The following is a 13808-nucleotide window of genomic DNA, read 5'->3' as shown; positions in this document are numbered from 1 at the left end:
CTGTTTTATAAAAAAAAAATTTTTAGGTAGGCTGCAATATCAGTTTTCTGATTTCTATATTATTCTAAATATGTTTAACCAAATCATAGAAAAACTCTTAACACTTTAAAAACATATTTATTAATATTATTTGCTTCTTATTCTTCAATATGGGGAAAATAAATAATACATATTATTTGTGATCAAATATATATATATGCACATATATACAAATATGTATGTGTATGTATGTATATATAGAGAGACAAAGAGACAAACAGAGACAGAGACAGAAAGAGAGAGAAAACAAACAGCAGAAGAACAGATTCGTCTATTTTAAGAACTCTGTGGAATTTTTTTTCGAATATTTATCCAACCTTTGGAAATGCATTTTAAATGTTTTTTTAAAAATTTACAATGTTCATAAAGCTTTTCCTAAACACAAACTAATGAGAATGAAAAAGCCATGGCAATTAGGGAGACCAAACATAGGAGAAGATTTGAAAAATAATGCCTATGTTCCTACATTTTCTTTTAGATATTTTCATACGTGCCCACACCCAACATGACGTTCAGAAGACTTTGCAACCTCCTGACTTTAGAAGAAAGAATTTTCTGATTTATCTTGCTAGCTGGGCCATTTGAAATCTTAATGACATAGATTTAAAATGATAAATTCATCTCAAACTTAAAAAATTTTTTAAAAAATCAATTTATCCATTACCTTGTGAGAAATGTAGTGCAGGTATTTTGATGATTCCTACTTAATGCTTATGAAAGCAGAAAGTTTAGATAACTTGCACAGAAAGGAGAGATTGTGCACTTTTAACTACTGGCCATTATACTATATATTAGAAAAAGATGAGTTTCCTTTATTAATTAAAAGATTAATTTCCTTAATTAAGAACTGAGAAATCACAATGGCAGAAAAAGCTATTTTAATTTTAAGAATATCTTTATTTTGCTGAAAAAAAAAATGTTCTTAATTAGTATTGACAGGTCAAAATCGATCCTCACTTTTTCTTATTTTATTAATTTGTAAAATAGAATATGTCTAGCTACATACATAAAATTGTTTTGGCAAGCATTTAAGGGGGAAAACTTTTTGAAGTTCTATCCATCAATAAAGTAGTATTATATTTTTATTATGTTAACTACATATAAAAATTATAAATAGTTTCTTAAAATCCCCAATTCAATTTCAATAAAAATAATTATAGTACTCTCATTGACAATGGAATGTTGGGGAAGTTTATCAATGAAGAAAATGTTTTATTCTATAATAATTAAATATAAGTACAGTTGAAGAATATAGCTTATTAGTGTTAGAAATGTTCATAAATATGTTCAAGGAAGATATCAGAATATTGACACTGGTTATTTGAATATGCAGTAACTAAAAATGCAAAGCAAAATCCTACTTTATGTATAAATGTATTAGTATTAGAATGTTAAATGATTAAAATAACTAGGGATAAAAATAAGATTTACTATTATAAAATATATTTGTTTTCTCTAAAATATTCATCTTCTCCCATAAGACATTTCTGATTTAACTTCTAACATTTTATCTTGCTAGCTGAGCCATTTAAAATGTTAATAACATAGACTTGTAATAATAAATTCATCTCACATTTATAAGATTTTTTTTCAATCAATTTATCCATTACCTTGTGAGAAATATAGTGCAGGTATTTTGATAATTTCTTCATTCCACCATATTTCCTGTTGATCAAAAAATTGATAAAATTAATTATTTGATTGGTAAGCCATTGGTAATGGCATTGATTAACCCTTCATTACACTCAAAACTAGTGATGTCTCAGTTCTTTTGAACATAAGGAGTGACAGATCTTCAGTTTGGTTATTATTGCTTGGAACAATAATAAATGAGGATCTTTTTTCCCCTTTGAGTTTTTATTAATAAAGAACCCTTTGCATAAAAGTTTCTGTATAAATTATATTTTCAAAGAGAACCAGACTCTTGTAATGAAGAATGAGTGTGCTGGAAGCCTGCTCCTGGAGCCTGATAGTACTTTTTATATCCCTAGAATCAACATCTTGCTTTTTTATCATTAATTTTTGCATTCTTTTGTAGACTTTAATTGTGAATAACCTCAGTTTTGTCATAAACCCAAAATTTGAGTTTTATGAGTTTTCTGGTACTTTGACAAATTATGACATGGAGGGAGGGGTGTTGAATAGTTATTTCTAATGGTTACTTTGATATTTTAATTCAGGGTTATGGTGGAAAAGCCTTGATTTATCCATAAAATTGGATTCCAAAAGTTCTTTTTTCTTTACTTTCTGAAAATTAATGCTTTATTTGCTTTTTGCCCAATCACAATTTTAATTGTGTAATTTTTCTCTTGCTGAACAAGTCATCATTGATGATATCACTGAATGACAAATGCCAAAAAGCAAAATAAAAAACAAAAACAAAAACAAAAAAACTTTCTCCACTGAGATAATGCTGTAGTGTAAATAGATAAGGCAGGCAGGATTAATGCGTCTTGTCCATGGTCTACAACAAACTAGCTCTTTCATCTCTTTGAATATCAGATTCCTTTTGTTTCTATTTACAAATACAAAGTGAAGGGTTTGGAATGCTCTCTGAAATTCCATCTATTCTAAAACACTGTGTATCAGTCTTAATTCAATTTTTAGTATATTTGATTTGAATTCATTTTTATTGTCTATGAATGATATGAATAGGCAAGTAAAATAATACTCATTATCTGTTGTACACATCCCTCAAAAAAAAAAAAAATATGCCACATATTATTCTATAGCATGACAAACAAATCCCCTTTTAATGGCATTTTATCACTTCAAGCACTTCTATGACTTGTCTTCATAAGTGCCTGAAAAACTCTTAATTCATAATTTGTAAATCCCTTATGTCATAAATACCACTTTACTTCTAAACCAGAACTCAAAACTACATGGCCATTATTTTCTCAGTCTATATTTGGTAAGGCTGAAGATAGGGTGCTAAATGCTCAACAATTGGGAAGTATTCTGTTGTACTTAACATCTTCAATTAAGAGAAGTTGGCATAGTATGGTGAAAAGAACCTAGAGAACCTGAGTTCAAATCCCACCCCTCATATACACCCTTTATGAATGTGGACAAATCACTTAACATTCCTCATCTACAATGTTCTTTAAAATAATGTGGGTGAAATAAAGAGCATCATGAAAAGTGACATGTTTCAGCACATGGTTAAGATAGTTTAAATTTTTTTTAATAAACAAAATGTATCAAATTTTAGTTAATTCTTAATTCTTTTGTATTTTATCTTCTCTGGTTGATAATAGTAACTCAATAGTAACTTCAAATAGTGTTTTAAAATTTTCAATTGTTTTCTTCCTCTTACTTTTATCCTTGGTTATAACTTTTGAAATTTATCCTTTAGGGGAAATGTCTAGAAAATGTATTGGCTTTTTTAAATGATTAGAATATAAACTTAAATGAAAAATGATTACAATACAGACTTTAAAACTAGGAATTGGAATTTCAAGAAGTAATTCAGTCTTAGTAAAACATATGTATTAGTTTGTTTGATTGGTTTACTTTGGTTGTTTTGAGAGATCATTTTGCAGAAGGAAAAATACTAGCTTTGGAGTTAGGAAGTCCTGCAATTCCTTAGAAATATCATTTAATCTCTGAACTCTGTATAATAAAGAAATTCAATTGGATGATTTCTAAGTCTTCTAGTTCTAAATTATATGATTTTATGAAATTATTCTTTAATTTGATAGGCAGTGATTGTTTATTTTGTGATAGTTAATGTTTTAAAATTTAATACTTATGTGTACTTAAAATAGAATCATTTAAAAAAAAGAATTATGGGAATTTAACATCTCTCTTTTCTTCCCCAAATTAAGTGGAGAACTGTGCAGTTTTTCATTGAAAATGAAAAACCTGCAAAATTAATTTTGGGTATCAAGGCAATTCAAAGGAATGTTATTTATCATCAAAGTTCTTAGCCAAAGTGACAGTTATTAACTTGTTTGGTTAAACTGATTTTAAATTTCTAAAAAATATTATTATAATAATAATAGTATTCTAAATAATAGTAAACATCAAAAAAGATAATTTGTACCAATGTTAATTTTCCATATTACCATGGTAATTTATATCCATGATAACTTTATATAATTTTATTAAATGTAGTTTTAGAATAAAATGCATTTTATTTTTTATAATTGGTAATTTATGCACATTTAATATATATTGGATTATTTGCTATCTAGGGAAGGCAGGAAAGGAAAGGGAAGAAGAATGTTGAAATCTATCTTTGTACATATTTGAGAGGGAAATGTTATTATTACTACTTTTTACCAAAAAAAAAGAATAAAAAGTAGAGAACTATGAAGTTTACAATATTCTTTAAATCAATTATCAATAAAGTTTTCCTTTTAAAAATAATTGAAAATTCATATATATATATAATTGTGGCAACTCATTGTTTATATGTGTTTCATTTTAAAGAATTGTTCATTTCTCATGGAATGAGAAAACATGCCAGAGAAATAATTTGTATTTTTTCTAGAAAAAACAAATTAACATATTATTAGCACTCATATTCTCAATGATAAAGGAAAGAAAAACAGGCCATCTTACTTGTATTGGTTGGGTAAATTAGTTTTACTTTTTTCCTGTGTTTTTTTTTTTCCTGTAGTTACACATAACTTTCTTTATTGAGTAAACTGTGGTTTTACTATTGTGCCTAAGTATTCATCATTAATCATATAAAGTAGACTATGTACAATTGTCACACATAATACTCTTTCCTGTGTATCTGCACTTAAGTTTAACAAAAAGTTTGTTGTGCTTTCATTATTATGATTATTAATAATATAAGAAGCACTAATCAACATTTTTGGAAATATTTGATAATTGAGGTGGCACAAGAGGTGCTGTTGGATAGTCTTTCATGAGTTGTTACTTTAAAAATAATCTATCATCAACTTATACTCAATTTTAAGGGGGTTCCAAAAATTTATTTAACTATGTTACAATTGTTTATTACTATTTTGACGGAGCTGTCCAATTCTCATTTTAATGTTGTAACAACAACTTTGTCTACTTAAAAGCTGTAGGCAAATAAAAACAACCAGAATAAAACTTGTCTTAAAGTCCATTCATTATTTGCAACTTTTGCTCTTAATAGATAAAGCACAGCTTAATTGAGGCAAGAGCTATAAAAAAGAACAAGAATTCCAAGTCCATGAGAAATATTGAATAGTGCTGAGATAAAAACTGGTTTCTTCAAACTTGATACTATTCTGTCTAGGAGAAAATGAACTTCTTTAATTTTTCTGGCTCCACAGAAGCCCTATAGTCAGTGATAACTCTCTGTCCATTCAGGATAATATATAAAATAGCAACTTGTGAGATATGACTTAACTCAGGCCCCAAGTCAATCTGGGGTGGCCAATCTTAGGCTTTCACTTATCATTGTGGTTTATCAAAATTTCCATACAGGGCTTTGGAATTTTTACTTTTCTATAGAGGAACTAGATTATAATCCCTGAAAACTTTTTTTTTTTTAAATAAAAATCAGATGTGAACCAGGAATGCTAATAAAATAATTAATAGAATTGTCAGACTGCAATCCAGTAGTTATCAGTATTAGATACTTTAGTCAGCTAATAGTCAATTTTTGAAATGCTGCTAATTAGTCATTCACCTTCACCAGACAATTGAATGCTAAGTAGGATTTTCTTTCTGATTTTCATTCTCACTGTTTTTCTCTCTGCCTGTCTGTTTTTCTTTTTCAGTTTCTGTCTCTCTTCCCCTCCTCATAAAAACTATTCTCTTGGCAACAGCTCACACTTCAAGTCTTGCCTTTATTACCTCTAGACCCTTAAAATATTCATAATAAGTCAACGCTAAAAGAAAGAAATATATAAGAAAGTCAAAAGGAAATATAGCTAGTTGAATTTATGCTAGATTCTCTATATGGGAAGACCCCACCAACTTTACAAGAGTCCTCTATAGAGAATCCCTGAAATATTTATAATCTTAATCATCTTCATCCTATCAAGCACTTAGATAGTACCTACTACATGCCACATCCTTTGCTAAAAACTGTATGAATATTATCTCATTGTATGCTCACAAAAACCTGGGACATAGGTATTATTATCCCCATTTTACAGAAAAAGAAGGGGCAGCTAGGTGGCGCAGTGGATAGAGCACCAGCCTTGAATTCAGGAGGACCCGAGTTCAAATCTGGTCTCAGACACTTAACACTTCCTAGCTGTGTGACCCTGGGCAAGTCACTTAACCTCAGCCTCAAAAAAAGAAAAAAGAAAAAGAAAGATACAGAAAAAGAAACTGAGGAAAACAGAAATTGAGTACCTTGTCCAGGATCACACAACTAGTAAGTATCTGAGTCTGGGCTTGAATTAAGGTCTAACTCATATCCTATCTTGCACTCAATCCACTGAAAACCCCTAGTTAACTTAAAAATGCAAATGGTTCCAAAATTGTCAAGCTCCCCATATCAAGTACAATGGCTAGCTACCTGCTCCTTGACTGAAGCCACAAAGAGACTCAACCTACACAAATTTTTGTCTTTTACCCACTATCACTCTTTTCTCAGAGTTCAATTCTGAGTAAAATTTCAATTTTATGAAATTGAAAGCCAGTAGAACATCCAGCCTTCTGTTTCACAGAGATAATGGCTATTTACAGTAATGTTGATTTGAGGATTCTAGGGTTTCCCAAAAAAAAGAAAGTAAAAATGCCTGATTGTGAATCAAATAATAGTACAGATTTTTTCTTCCCACATAGAAAGCAATGATTAACATTAGGGATTTATAGTGTACTTAAGAGAATAGCTATAGGATGAACTAATAGGATTTAGAAACAATTTGTAGCTTGTAACTTGATACAAATTAATCTGTAAAGAGGCTTAGAGCAAGTCAGATAATTCAGTTTCAAAATTCTAATTAGCAATTTTACATTTTTCATGAACAAGGTTCAGTCAAATATTGTGTGTGTGTGTGTGTGTGTGTGTGTGTGTGTGTGTGTGTATCTTTGAGACAGATATTTAACAGTGGCTCCTTTCTCAAATGTGAACTCTGATTTTTGCTCCAGCCAGATGCTATTAGCACTGTTGACCACTTCATTAGACAATATACTTACAGTGGCCTTCCAGGACATCATGAACTTCTGAAACTCATATAGTCACCTTGGACTCAACCATATATTTGTAACAAAGCCATGAGTTTTTAAAGATTTGCCTTTATAGTTGAAGTATTAAAAGCTTAATATACCCTGTCCTCAATAACAATATATGTATTTTATTTATAAGAATACAAATCATTCCCCAATTGTTGAATGGTCTAAGGATATGAACAGACAATTTTCAGATCATGAAATTATTAAAAACCACCTATAGTCATATGAAAAAATGCTGTAAATCACTATTGATTAAAGAAATGAAAAATTTAAACCTCTCAGATTGGCTGAAATGGCAGGAAAAAATAATGATAAATATTGGAGAACTGGGAAACTGGTACATTGTTGGTAGAGTTGTAAAATGTTCCAACTACTCCGGAGAGCAATTTGGAACTATGTCCAAAGAGCTATAAATCTGCATATCCTTTGATGGAACAGTACTATTACTGGGTTTGTATCCCAAAGAAATTGTAAAACGAGAAAGGACTCCTGTGCCAAAAATTGTTTGTAGCAACTCTTTTTGTGATAGCAAAAAATTGGAAAATGAGTAGATGCCCATTTATTGACAAATGGTTGGATAAGTTGTGGTATATAAAGGTAATGGAATAATATTGTTCCATAAAAAATGAACAAGCTGATTTTAGAAAGACCTGGAAAGATTAACATGAATTGATGTTGAGTGAAACAAGCAGAACCAGGAAGACACTATACACAGTAACAGCAAGATTGTGTGCAATGAAAGACTTGGTTCTTCTTAGTTCTTCAGAGATCAAAGGCAATGCCAACTGCATCCATAGAACTATGGAGAGTAAATGTTAATCATGTTTTCTTCACTTTTTTCTTTTTCTTTTTTTTTTCTCATGATTTTTTTCCCCTTGTTCAGATTTTCTCTCCCAACATGATTCGTAAATGTGTATTTTTAAAAATGAATGTATAATCAGAAAAAAATAATAAAACAATAAAAATGAGGAAAATATACTTTTCAAATAATTAAATTCATTTATTTTTGCTCATAAATTATACACAGTATGAAATGTTTTTAATAATGGAGTCTATTATTTTATCCTTAAGACATCAGCCAAGCCATAGATCAAATATATTCAAAGTATTAGATCACGGTGCTATATGGTAGAAAATACTATAGAAAAATGCCATTTAGAGACAACATTGAAGTTCTACAGGATATCATCAGGTATGGTAGATATAATGGAGTCTATCCCATGAAGAAATATTGACAGGTCATGTCACAAATAACAACCAACAAAATATAGACCAACAGATTTACACACTGGGTCATAACCAGTCCACTTCTGAGATCAAAAGACCTGTAGAGTGAACTTACACTTTGGTTATTTGCTGGGAAAGGAGAAAAGAGTAGGGGAAAGAGGGCCAGGGGAAGGGAAAGGTGGAGTAGGAAAAGGAAATAGAGGGGAAGGAGGAAGGAGAAAAGTTATGAAGGAGAAAGGGGAAAAGGAGAAACAGCAGAAGGAAGAAGGGAAGGGGAAGAGGAGGGTCAGGTGAATAAGCAGAAGTATCAGCAGAGGGTCATCAGGATGGGTGTGCATGATTTCTGTATTCTCAAGTTCAGTGATCCTGGAACTGAAAGAAGAAATCAATGCTCTTGGTTCAGAGGATAAATTTCACATCATGATGGGAAGGAGAAGAGGAAAAATCGGGGAAGTGAGGAAGGACTTGATTAGTTAAATAGTGTTCCTTTTTGCAGAAATTTCCTTGTAGTTTGGGGTTTGAACCAACTCAGGTAAAATAAATTCTATTTTCTACTCTACATTAAAAGTACATTAAAAGTGGTGAAGTTTGATCTCTCCTAAGAGATGCCTGAAACAATATGATGTAAATCATAGTATATAGAAAATCAAAGTATCCTTGTTGGATACTTTTTTTGAAAATAGACATGTCTTCCTTTTCCATCATGTCTTCTCTATTTTAATCATTCTTCATCCATATATCTTGTCTCTGAATTCATCAATAACCCTCCTGGAATGTAGCATCCATAAATAAATTACTTTGGACAGGGATATATCAGCCAAGGACTATTGGGATTTAAACACTATTCTATTACTATAGCATTCAGGTATGTATGTATGAATCTTTCAACTGACCTGACATCTTTTTTCAGTTTGGGCACTTTCAGATGCACAGAATTAAGGGCTGCAAGGGACTTGAGAGCTTATACACTAGAATGTCTTAATTTAACAGAAGAAATCAAGTCTTGGAGAGAAAGTGTTTTGCTCATTACAAAGGTAAGCAGATCTTGAGATATGAAGGTGAGACTTGTAACTCACCCACACTCCCGATCTGGATTTGAGATCTAAGGGACCTGGCACCTGTGCATTCACCTGTGCATGACTTGACCCCTTCTCTCATCTTTGTGAGCCTTGAACCTAACAAGTTCTCGCAGAGTCAGTTACCCTCCTGCCATTGCCAGGGTTGTAGCCGGCTCTAGAGTTGTACCAGTCATAACTGTTGCGGGTTCATCGGTCACTAAACCTCCGACCTCCGATTATTGAAATTTTCCCCTTAAATTCTGGAGTGGAAACTAGGCTTCCGAGCAGGCTGAAGGGCCTGATCAAGAGAGGATTCCCCGCAAATTCTCCCAAACATTCCTTAAAGCCTGCCCCCAATATGAAAATTTTTAACTTGGACAAGAAAAGACAGTTTCCATATCATTTGCCATCCCACAGAGATATTTAAGGTCCCAGAATCCAACCCCAATGCAGGATTCCTCATCCAGGGCATAGGAAGCTCCACAAAGCTGCTTTGTTCAGCTGCTGCTGCTAGGCTGCTGCTGGGGAAATACAATGTGAATTATCTAGATGAAGTGAATTGGTAAGAACAGAGGTTATAAGAGGTGGGGGAAGGGAGAAGAGAAGGCTTCTACTGGAGGAGCCTAAGGACACTCCTTCCCAATCCTCCATTTGTGTCCGCCCAGGCCCACACTAACTCTTAGAAAATTAATTCCTCTTAGTACCAAGGACAGGATCCCTGAAGATTGAATGGCAAGTCCTGAAAACTGAAGTCACCTCTCCCTTCTGTCCATTTTTAATGAATGGAAAACTATATTTTTAGTCGCCGTCCAATTCACTTATTTTTAATCATTGGTGATGTGGAAGCAAATACTCTTCTGCTGAAATATTGTTGAGGTGTGGGAATAGGGGGAGAGATCCTATGTGGGAAAAAGGTGATGAACTTACAGATCAAGCACATATTGATCAGGGACTGTTAGCTAAAGCCTTAAAGGCTTCAGTTTAGGAAGCATGTGATTTACATAAGGCCTGGATTACATACCATTATCCAAAGAAGCTATACATCACCTTGTCTGCTACATTCCACTGACCAAATAGGGGAACAATAGACTTATGTGATCAATCACAACATATAGAGGGTGGGATTTGGGGGTGTTTTTTGTCTGAAATGTATAAAAACTGTGAATATTTTCAAGGGAGTGGCTTTCTCCTGCTGTGAAATTTGGTTCACAGACCAGGATGGGGGTCCATTTGAAGATTCTAATAAATCTGTTTTTAATGAGTGATCTCTGAGTAGTTAATTTGGGTAGGTCTGTCTTTGTCCCAAACAATGCCTTCTGCTCAGAGATGCAGGCTCAATGCCAATAATTTGCTAACCTAAAATCTGTGGCAAAAAGGAAGTTTTATTGTTCACTAAGAGGCTTTCTTAGCAGGCAAAATTCCTAATTAGGAATTTAGCAAAGATGTGTTAACAGACCACTTAACTTGATTGAATGAAACCATTTATCTTGATTCCCTGGGGGCGGGTCTCTCCCAGAGGAGAGTTTCTCAGTATTCACCCCCATTGCTTCCCAAAAAAAAGTCAAGGGGCACACAATTTGCATCATTGTCACATCTAAAACATCTGTTTGAGGGGAATTTTCTTGACAAAGTCACTGGAATGGTTGCTGTTTCCTTAAGTTCATTTTGACAAATGAGGAAATTGTGGCAAACTCGGTTAAATGACCTGCCCAGGTTCACACAACTGTATCAATTTTTGTTTGGCTTTGATGAGGTTTAGATTTGGGGTACCCAAATGAAATTAGGGTTTCTGGTGGTCAGGATGTTAAATAAGTCTAGTGGCAGGTTTGGGGTACAGGATAGGTTTGGCTCCCCTGCAATCCCTCAGGATTTGGCACAAGGGTAGGGAGTTTTGGAGAACTCCCTTCTAGAGGCACAAGCTGTTCTCTGTAAAGGAATTTACAGACCAGAAAACTTAGATTGATAAAAGAGGTTTATTATGGGGATTGGAAGTAAGGTTAAAGTCTAGTTAAGGTGAGGGTAAAGAGAAGAGGGTACTAGAAAAGAGTATTCCAGTGGGCAGAAGCTCCTTGGGGTGCCAAGCATGGTGCTGGCATGTTTGGAAATTCTTCAAAGAGAGGATCTTAGTTTGGCTCTTTTTATAAAGAGAGATTTAGCTAAAAGGGGCCTGTGGGTGGCTCAGATCTGGTGGGGGCTGGGACAAGCCCAGATCTCCTATTGGAATTCAAAGGGATGCTTTTGACCAAGATTTGTGAATCAAAGATCTTAGGTTCCTGAATTGATAATGCATCAGCCAGGAGGGGTTGGGAATCAGAAAGGAATAAATCAATCTGAAAGGACTAGTTTCTTAAAGGGACCACAACCCACTTCATTCCCCCCTGAAGCAGTTAAAACTTAAATTCATTTAAGAGAAAAAAAGGACTTGGGGGAGGGTCTCTTATTGAGGCAGAGTTGAAAATTTTCTCCTTCAAGAATTTTCAGAGTTCCGGGGTCCCCTCTTCATTCTCCCCTCAAGCCCTTCAAATGCATGTGAGATAAAAGGGGCAATGATCTCTTCTTAACTGCTTCAAGCTGGCAAGGGTCATAGAGATGTTGGGGGATTCATCCCAAGAGGTGAGGTGTGGGGTTGGGGATGGCAGTAAAGCATCTAAGGGATATTTGCCCAGTCAGTCATCCCAAGTTTTCCAGGCTGAAGGGCAGTTGAGAATCCAAAGTTTGAAGCCTAGAGAAAACAGATCTCGGGAGCAGATTAAAAGTGGTGGAGATGGCAACATTCAGGAATGGGGCCTTTAGCAGCTTCGGCTTTGTTTTTGCAGGCAATTGGTGTTGTGATTTGCCTAGGATCACCCAAGGATGTGCCTGAAACCAGATTTGAACTCAAATCCTCCTCTTTCCAGATCAGGTGCTTTTTATCCTCTTTGCCATCTAGCTGCCCTCAGCATCTGACTTATATGGATCTTCCTGACTCCAAGCTCAGAACTCTTATTCATTGTACAATTTAACTATCCATCTGGTGAAATATGGACACAATATGTAAACAGTAAAAGTGTGAAAGCAGAAAATTGCTGCTTTTATTAAGCTGCTACTATATGTGTCAGAAACAGGTACAAAGAAATGGGGGAGCTGGAATTGTCCCTGCATTCTAGGAGATCAATCAGAAAAGGGAGTTAACCAGCAAAGGAGATTGCAGAGAGGTAAAGAAGATGAGAATTGGTAAAAGACAATGGATTTGGCAATTAAGAGATCATTGTATCTTTAGAAAATTTGGAAAATAGAACATAGAGTGTTAAAAGAAAATGACTAGGAGAGGAAATGGAGATATCAGTTGTCAACAGCCCTCTGGAGACATTTAAGCTACAAAAGACAGAAGAGGTGTTGGATGACAATGGGGATGGCAGGGAAATGGGGTGCAGGAAAGATTGAAGATAAGTGAGAAGAGGAGTGATAAATAAGATAGAATGTTATTGCTTGTTTATGAAGAAGCATTTTCATTGGCAAGAAAAGCCACCTTTTCATGTAAGATGATTGAAGGAGAAGATAATGGCTGAAGGCATTTGAGTGACATTAGATGAGAAGGAGGGAGAAGGGAAAAGGGAAATCTCAGGGAATTACTTTAGGTTTTGTTTTTTTTGTGTGTGTGTGTTTTTTTTTTTTTTTCAGTAAAATATGAGGCAAGATTTTTAATTGATAATGTTGAGAAGGAAGATAGAAGGTTTGAGGAGGGATGAAAAGCTTTGGAAGAGCTTCTGTGCTATAGTGGCAGAGTGAATTATTTAAGGAGATATAATAGAATAAATAGTCTTGCATCAGGGAGAGCCTAAGTAAAATTTATATAACATAAATTTGTAGTGGCCCTAGTAAGCAGAGTTGCAGGATTTTCTCCCATCTTTATTTAACAGCATGTGTATATGAGCAAAGGTAGCATAGGGCAGAAGTGATTCAAGGCTGAATTCAGGACACAATTGGCAATATGATAAGTGGGCAATAGACTCAAGAGAAAGCAATGTAGAGTTGAACAAACAAATTGAATGGTTCAATCAAGGAGTCAAGTTGGGGAAAGTAGGAGAGCTAGTGTAGGAGTGGTGCTCTGGGTCTGGTTGAAAAGAGTTTAAGTTTACAAGGCAAAGAAAAAGGTGGAATGATGTAGATTGTGATTATTTAAGAAACTGAGAATTTGTAAAGGTGGCAGTGCTGCATTTGTGGGTGATCAAAGTTATACCTATCTTTGTATCTGGCCAAGATGCAATGTTTGGAGCTAACTCTCTGGGGAGTTGCAAGATGGGCCTTGGTCTTTAGGTGGAGAGATGGTAGGCAAGAGCGCTACCACAAGGCTGGTCAAAGATGGAA

At 34.0% G+C, this 13808-nt stretch overlaps 1 protein-coding gene across 2 annotated transcripts in view; it reads left to right on the top strand.

Annotated features, from left to right (window-relative positions):
* Positions 1–13808, top strand: part of LOC141544481 (uncharacterized) — an 82150-nt gene that overhangs the window by 22224 nt on the left and 46118 nt on the right. The gene's annotated exons all lie outside the window — the stretch shown is intronic.

Source organism: Sminthopsis crassicaudata, chromosome 5, assembly GCF_048593235.1.
Source record: "Sminthopsis crassicaudata isolate SCR6 chromosome 5, ASM4859323v1, whole genome shotgun sequence".
Lineage (NCBI taxonomy): Eukaryota > Metazoa > Chordata > Mammalia > Dasyuromorphia > Dasyuridae > Sminthopsis > Sminthopsis crassicaudata.
Note: the sequence above shows the minus strand (reverse complement) of the source record. Positions and strands in the feature narration are given on the sequence as shown.